Here is an 8,869-nt window from a genome sequence, read left to right as displayed (position 1 = left end):
TATTTGTATTATCTTTTGCTCACCAAGGCTGCATTTAATCAAACATACATTAACATTGTGAAACATTATTACAATTTAAAATAACTGTTTTCTATATTAATAGATTTTAAAATGTGATTTATTTCTTAAATGGCAAAGCTGAATTTTCAGCATCATTACTCCAGTCTTTAGTGTCACATGATCCTTCAGAAATCATTCTAATATGCAGATTTGCTGCTTAAGGAACATTTCTTATCTTCAATTTTAAAAACAGTTGTGCTGCTTAATATTTCTGTCTACCCCAACACTGGCACCGGCGCCATTTCAGTGGAAAACCGGTGATAATCGGTTGCGTTTCTGATGTGTGAAATGCTTTGTGATGCAGTGAATGTAAAATGTATTCTGTTGTTCGATATCGGCTTGTTGTGCCTTATCATTTGTCCTATAGTTTTAATACGAGAGGTTCCTCAGAGCCTTTGGGCGGGAGGGGACCAGGCCATTTTTTACAGACGTCTTTTTTTACATTTCAGAAGTTTTATACATTTCTATGTTTTTCTGTTGGTTCATTTTGAAGAGAGTGGGACGCTCGGATTCTTTGACAAGCTGAAGATTGAGGAGAGCTAAAATGTTAAAAGTTTACTTGTTTTTAGCTTGCGGTCATCGCACGGCCCCAAGGGATTCTGTACAATATCACGCTACCTAATGCAAGTGTCAAACTGTATCATGTTATTGTAGGACCATCCATTCTTGGCTCGTCAAAAAAAGACATAGTAAACAAACATGTAACAGTAACCTAGAAATGCTAAAGCTCTCAACATTCATAATTCATCAGCATGGCAGCAAAGGAAATCATTTGTGTGTCAGTTAACAGTACCAGGATGTGAACATACACAGCAGGAACGAGAAAATCGGATGACAGAAAAACATAACCAATCAATGACAGATTTAAGTCTTCCAATGGAGACGGACTTGCTCACAGAAACACAAGAGATGTAGTGCAACTACACAAATATGTACAATCAATATGCAGCTGAGCCCATATAAACTATACGCTTCCTCAGTTTTTTTCCGTTTTCGGCCACTAATTAGTGATTACTACTGGTGAGCAATAGGATTACGAATTCCAACAAACCCCTAACCCTAAGTAAATGTCATTAGGTAGCCTAACTCAAAACTCAGAACAACATTTAAAAGACACTCTGAACATCTGCAGCACCTGCATAGTAACTTGCTAAAAGCCACTTAAAAATCTGAACAATTGCATAGCAACACCCTGGAAACTGCCCGGAACGCCTTAAAAACATGCTAAACAACACTTAGGAACAGCATAGCTACACCCTGGCAACCATCCAAAACACCCTGGTAACTGCACAGTAAGATGGTAAAAAACCACTCTTGACACTCTCAACTGCATAAAATGCTCTGGAAACCACACACGACACGTTAGCACCTGCATAGTGACATACTAAAAAAACACTCCAAGCTTAGCCTATTGCGATTTATTGGATGAGGCGCACTAAACTAGCCTACTGTTCATTCATCAACTGAAAACAGCATCGATTGGGATTTAAGAATCGATATTGGTTCATAAAAATTAGAATCTATTAAAATTGAGAAATCGATTTTTTACCCAGCCCTAGCATATCTTGTTGTTTTTAGTGGCCTCCACTGTCACTGCGGGGTGTGTGTTGAACATGAAAAGTGACGCACAGTCTCATCTGTTCATCTGTTCTCTTCATAAATAAATAAATGCATAAACCTATATGCTCGTCCTGTAGGTTCATTATTAATAATGAACATGTGAACAAAAATAAAAGCAATTAAATGTGTTATTATTATTAAAATATGGAAATTAAAATGACTGGTAATTATAGATTATGACGAACTTTTTACGACCCTGTCTGTCAAAATAACAGACAATATAAAAGTCTAACGCATCCATAGCAACACCCTGGAAACCAACCACATCCTAACAACTAGGACTGCACAATAAATCGCATGCGATATTTAACTTGCATCTTGTCAGTAAAGCCGGTGAAAGCCCGCAGGTGATGGAGATTTACCGCTGATTCCAGAACCGGCTTTCTGACAAAATGCGCATTAAATATCGCATGCGATTTATCGTGCAGCCCTATTAACAACAGCACAGTACCATTCTAAAAACCACCCAAAACATCTTTGCAACTGCATAGCAACATCCTGGAAGCCAACCACATCCTAACAACAGCACAGTAACATTAAAAAAACCACAAAGATCGTCTTTGCAACTGCATAGCAACACCCTGGAAACCACGCGCAACATCTTAGCAACAGCACAGTAAGATTCTAAAAACCACCCAGAACATCTTCGCACGCAACTGCATAGCAACACCCTGGAAACCACGCGCAACATCTTAGCAACAGCACAGTAAGATTCTAAAAACCACCCAGAACATCTTCGCACGCAACTGCATAGCAACACCCTGGAAACCACGCGCAACATCTTAGCAACAGCACAGTAAGATTCTAAAAACCACCCAGAACATCTTCGCACGCAACTGCATAGCAACACCCTGGAAACCACGCGCAACATCTTAGCAACAGCACAGTAAGATTCTAAAAACCACCCAGAACATCTTCGCACGCAACTGCATAGCAACACCCTGGAAACCACGCGCAACATCTTAGCAACAGCACAGTAAGATTCTAAAAACCACCCAGAACATCTTCGCACGCAACTGCATAGCAACACCCTGGAAACCACGCGCAACATCTTAGCAACAGCACAGTAAGATTCTAAAAACCACCCAGAACATCTTCGCACGCAACTGCATAGCAACACCCTGGAAACCACGCGCAACATCTTAGCAACAGCACAGTAAGATTCTAAAAACCACCCAGAACATCTTCGCACGCAACTGCATAGCAACACCCTGGAAACCACGCGCAACATCTTAGCAACAGCACAGTAAGATTCTAAAAACCACCCAGAACATCTTCGCACGCAACTGCATAGCAACACCCTGGAAACCACGCGCAACATCTTAGCAACAGCACAGTAAGATTCTAAAAACCACCCAGAACATCTTCGCACGCAACTGCATAGCAACACCCTGGAAACCACGCGCAACATCTTAGCAACAGCACAGTAAGATTCTAAAAACCACCCAGAACATCTTCGCACGCAACTGCATAGCAACACCCTGGAAACCACGCGCAACATCTTAGCAACAGCACAGTAAGATTCTAAAAACCACCCAGAACATCTTCGCACGCAACTGCATAGCAACACCCTGGAAACCACGCGCAACATCTTAGCAACAGCACAGTAAGATTCTAAAAACCACCCAGAACATCTTCGCACGCAACTGCATAGCAACACCCTGGAAACCACGCGCAACATCTTAGCAACAGCACAGTAAGATTCTAAAAACCACCCAGAACATCTTCGCACGCAACTGCATAGCAACACCCTGGAAACCACGCGCAACATCTTAGCAACAGCACAGTAAGATTCTAAAAACCACCCAGAACATCTTCGCACGCAACTGCATAGCAACACCCTGGAAACCACGCGCAACATCTTAGCAACAGCACAGTAAGATTCTAAAAACCACCCAGAACATCTTCGCACGCAACTGCATAGCAACACCCTGGAAACCACGCGCAACATCTTAGCAACAGCACAGTAAGATTCTAAAAACCACCCAGAACATCTTCGCACGCAACTGCATAGCAACACCCTGGAAACCACGCGCAACATCTTAGCAACAGCACAGTAAGATTCTAAAAACCACCCAGAACATCTTCGCACGCAACTGCATAGCAACACCCTGGAAACCACGCGCAACATCTTAGCAACAGCACAGTAAGATTCTAAAAACCACCCAGAACATCTTCGCACGCAACTGCATAGCAACACCCTGGAAACCACGCGCAACATCTTAGCAACAGCACAGTAAGATTCTAAAAACCACCCAGAACATCTTCGCACGCAACTGCATAGCAACACCCTGGAAACCACGCGCAACATCTTAGCAACAGCACAGTAAGATTCTAAAAACCACCCAGAACATCTTCGCACGCAACTGCATAGCAACACCCTGGAAACCACGCGCAACATCTTAGCAACAGCACAGTAAGATTCTAAAAACCACCCAGAACATCTTCGCACGCAACTGCATAGCAACACCCTGGAAACCACGCGCAACATCTTAGCAACAGCACAGTAAGATTCTAAAAACCACCCAGAACATCTTCGCACGCAACTGCATAGCAACACCCTGGAAACCACGCGCAACATCTTAGCAACAGCACAGTAAGATTCTAAAAACCACCCAGAACATCTTCGCACGCAACTGCATAGCAACACCCTGGAAACCACGCGCAACATCTTAGCAACAGCACAGTAAGATTCTAAAAACCACCCAGAACATCTTCGCACGCAACTGCATAGCAACACCCTGGAAACCACGCGCAACATCTTAGCAACAGCACAGTAAGATTCTAAAAACCACCCAGAACATCTTCGCACGCAACTGCATAGCAACACCCTGGAAACCACGCGCAACATCTTAGCAACAGCACAGTAAGATTCTAAAAACCACCCAGAACATCTTCGCACGCAACTGCATAGCAACACCCTGGAAACCACGCGCAACATCTTAGCAACAGCACAGTAAGATTCTAAAAACCACCCAGAACATCTTCGCACGCAACTGCATAGCAACACCCTGGAAACCACGCGCAACATCTTAGCAACAGCACAGTAAGATTCTAAAAACCACCCAGAACATCTTCGCACGCAACTGCATAGCAACACCCTGGAAACCACGCGCAACATCTTAGCAACAGCACAGTAACATTCCAAAAATCACCCAGAAATCTTTGCAACTGCATAGCAACACCATGGAAACCAACCACATCCTAACAACGGCACAGTAACATTCCAAAAAGTCACCCAGAACATCTTCGCACGCAACTGCATAGCAACACCCTGGAAACCACCCACAACATCTTAGCAACAGCACAGTAACATTCTAAAAACCACCCACAACATCTTCACAACTGCATAGCAACAACCTGGAAACCACTCACAACATCTTAGCAACAGCACAGTAACATTCTAAAAACCACCCACAACATCTTCACAACTGCATAGCAACAACCTGGAAACCACTCACAACATCTTAGCAACAGCACAGTAACATTCTAAAAACCACCCACAACATCTTCACAACTGCATAGCAACAACCTGGAAACCACTCACAACATCTTAGCAACAGCACAGTAACATTCTAAAAACCACCCACAACATCTTCACAACTGCATAGCAACAACCTGGAAACCACTCACAACATCTTAGCAACAGCACAGTAACATTCTAAAAACCACCCACAACATCTTCACAACTGCATAGCAACAACCTGGAAACCACTCACAACATCTTAGCAACAGCACAGTAACATTCTAAAAACCACCCACAACATCTTCACAACTGCATAGCAACAACCTGGAAACCACTCACAACATCTTAGCAACAGCACAGTAACATTCTAAAAACCACCCACAACATCTTCACAACTGCATAGCAACAACCTGGAAACCACTCACAACATCTTAGCAACAGCACAGTAACATTCTAAAAACCACCCACAACATCTTCACAACTGCATAGCAACAACCTGGAAACCACTCACAACATCTTAGCAACAGCACAGTAACATTCTAAAAACCACCCACAACATCTTCACAACTGCATAGCAACAACCTGGAAACCACTCACAACATCTTAGCAACAGCACAGTAACATTCTAAAAACCACCCACAACATCTTCACAACTGCATAGCAACAACCTGGAAACCACTCACAACATCTTAGCAACAGCACAGTAACATTCTAAAAACCACCCACAACATCTTCACAACTGCATAGCAACAACCTGGAAACCACTCACAACATCTTAGCAACAGCACAGTAACATTCTAAAAACCACCCACAACATCTTCACAACTGCATAGCAACAACCTGGAAACCACTCACAACATCTTAGCAACAGCACAGTAACATTCTAAAAACCACCCACAACATCTTCACAACTGCATAGCAACAACCTGGAAACCACTCACAACATCTTAGCAACAGCACAGTAACATTCTAAAAACCACCCACAACATCTTCACAACTGCATAGCAACAACCTGGAAACCACTCACAACATCTTAGCAACAGCACAGTAACATTCTAAAAACCACCCACAACATCTTCACAACTGCATAGCAACAACCTGGAAACCACTCACAACATCTTAGCAACAGCACAGTAACATTCTAAAAACCACCCACAACATCTTCACAACTGCATAGCAACAACCTGGAAACCACTCACAACATCTTAGCAACAGCACAGTAACATTCTAAAAACCACCCACAACATCTTCACAACTGCATAGCAACAACCTGGAAACCACTCACAACATCTTAGCAACAGCACAGTAACATTCTAAAAACCACCCACAACATCTTCACAACTGCATAGCAACAACCTGGAAACCACTCACAACATCTTAGCAACAGCACAGTAACATTCTAAAAACCACCCACAACATCTTCACAACTGCATAGCAACAACCTGGAAACCACTCACAACATCTTAGCAACAGCACAGTAACATTCTAAAAACCACCCACAACATCTTCACAACTGCATAGCAACAACCTGGAAACCACTCACAACATCTTAGCAACAGCACAGTAACATTCTAAAAACCACCCACAACATCTTCACAACTGCATAGCAACAACCTGGAAACCACTCACAACATCTTAGCAACAGCACAGTAACATTCTAAAAACCACCCACAACATCTTCACAACTGCATAGCAACAACCTGGAAACCACTCACAACATCTTAGCAACAGCACAGTAACATTCTAAAAACCACCCACAACATCTTCACAACTGCATAGCAACAACCTGGAAACCACTCACAACATCTTAGCAACAGCACAGTAACATTCTAAAAACCACCCACAACATCTTCACAACTGCATAGCAACAACCTGGAAACCACTCACAACATCTTAGCAACAGCACAGTAACATTCTAAAAACCACCCACAACATCTTCACAACTGCATAGCAACAACCTGGAAACCACTCACAACATCTTAGCAACAGCACAGTAACATTCTAAAAACCACCCACAACATCTTCACAACTGCATAGCAACAACCTGGAAACCACTCACAACATCTTAGCAACAGCACAGTAACATTCTAAAAACCACCCACAACATCTTCACAACTGCATAGCAACAACCTGGAAACCACTCACAACATCTTAGCAACAGCACAGTAACATTCTAAAAACCACCCACAACATCTTCACAACTGCATAGCAACAACCTGGAAACCACTCACAACATCTTAGCAACAGCACAGTAACATTCTAAAAACCACCCACAACATCTTCACAACTGCATAGCAACAACCTGGAAACCACTCACAACATCTTAGCAACAGCACAGTAACATTCTAAAAACCACCCACAACATCTTCACAACTGCATAGCAAGACCCTGGAAATTAGTACTGTGGCGGTCACTTTTACACAGGTAAGATCAACAAATCTAAATTTTGCTCTTTGTATAAATTACCAATGAAAGAACTACAAAAACATATGAGGCAATATGAGGAGAGCAGATACAGTCCACATTTGAAACAAAGAAAGTCATTAAGTCAGCGAGTGTAGAGAGATAAACAGAGTGGTTTATGTAATGTATTTCACTGCCCCATAAACTCCAGCCCCATACTCAGCAACTCAATGCTTTTGTGGTGAGGCTTACAGTCCAACACCCTCCCAGAATCTGCACACATCCTCTTTCTGCACGTTAAGTTGCTAGGGGTCCTCGTTCCAGACTTACCCTCTTTAAGAATGTTTTTGAGAGAAGAAAAAGTCAAATGTGGCGGTTTCATCTGAGTGGCTTAGTGTGCAGTCTGCGCAGAAACACAAATGGAGAGCGAGCCTCCCTCACCCACTGCAGCTATTTCATTTCAGAGTGGGGATCGAGGGTCTTACTGCAAAAGCAGCCGGCTGTGGCTAAACGCGTCACTGCGTGGGAAAGTTTAAGGCAAACTTTCAGAGATCTGTTCATGTTTGACAAATCTTCACATCGCGGCAGAACATGGATGTCAGCCCTGTTTGGAGTGCAAAATACGGTTAGGTTCATAAACAGTTCGGTTTTGAAAGAAATTGACAACCATCTGTATCCTATAACCTGTGTGACTACTTCACACTTACAGTTGTCACATCTGAATTCAACATCGAGTTCGGTTGATGTGTGAGCTGAACTACAGACGATAAAAAGTGGAGAGTGTACTATGTAGGCAGAGAACAAGATATAAATCCTTTTAAAAGAACAGTTCACCCAAAAAAGAAATTTGCAGATTTTACTGATTTTAAAATGATTTCTCAGGCAATACAAGGTGCTTCTTCATAGGAACAGATTTGGAGAAATGTAGCATTTCATCACTCGCTCCTCAATGGATCCTCTGCAGTGAATGGGTGCCGTCAGAATGAGAGTCCAAACAGCTGATAAAACATCACAATAATCCACACCACTCCAGTTCATCAATTAACATCTTGTGAATCGAAAAGTTGCACGTTTGTAAGAAACAAATCAATCATTGTGGTGTTTTTAACTTCTGTCCAAAATATCAGTCCATAATAAAGGACAACAGGGGATGGACTTTTTTTTACTGGAAAATGCATTATTTTTTCTTACAAACACACAGCCTTTTGCTTTTTAAGACATTAATTGATGGACTGGAATCATGTGGATTTCTTGTTGATTATTGTGATGTTTTTATCAGCTGTTTGGACTCTCATTCTGACGGCACCCATTCACATCCAT

Source organism: Sinocyclocheilus anshuiensis, unplaced genomic scaffold (genome assembly GCF_001515605.1).
Source record: "Sinocyclocheilus anshuiensis isolate Anshui unplaced genomic scaffold, SAMN03320099.WGS_v1.1 scaffold679, whole genome shotgun sequence".
Lineage (NCBI taxonomy): Eukaryota > Metazoa > Chordata > Actinopteri > Cypriniformes > Cyprinidae > Sinocyclocheilus > Sinocyclocheilus anshuiensis.
Note: the sequence above shows the minus strand (reverse complement) of the source record.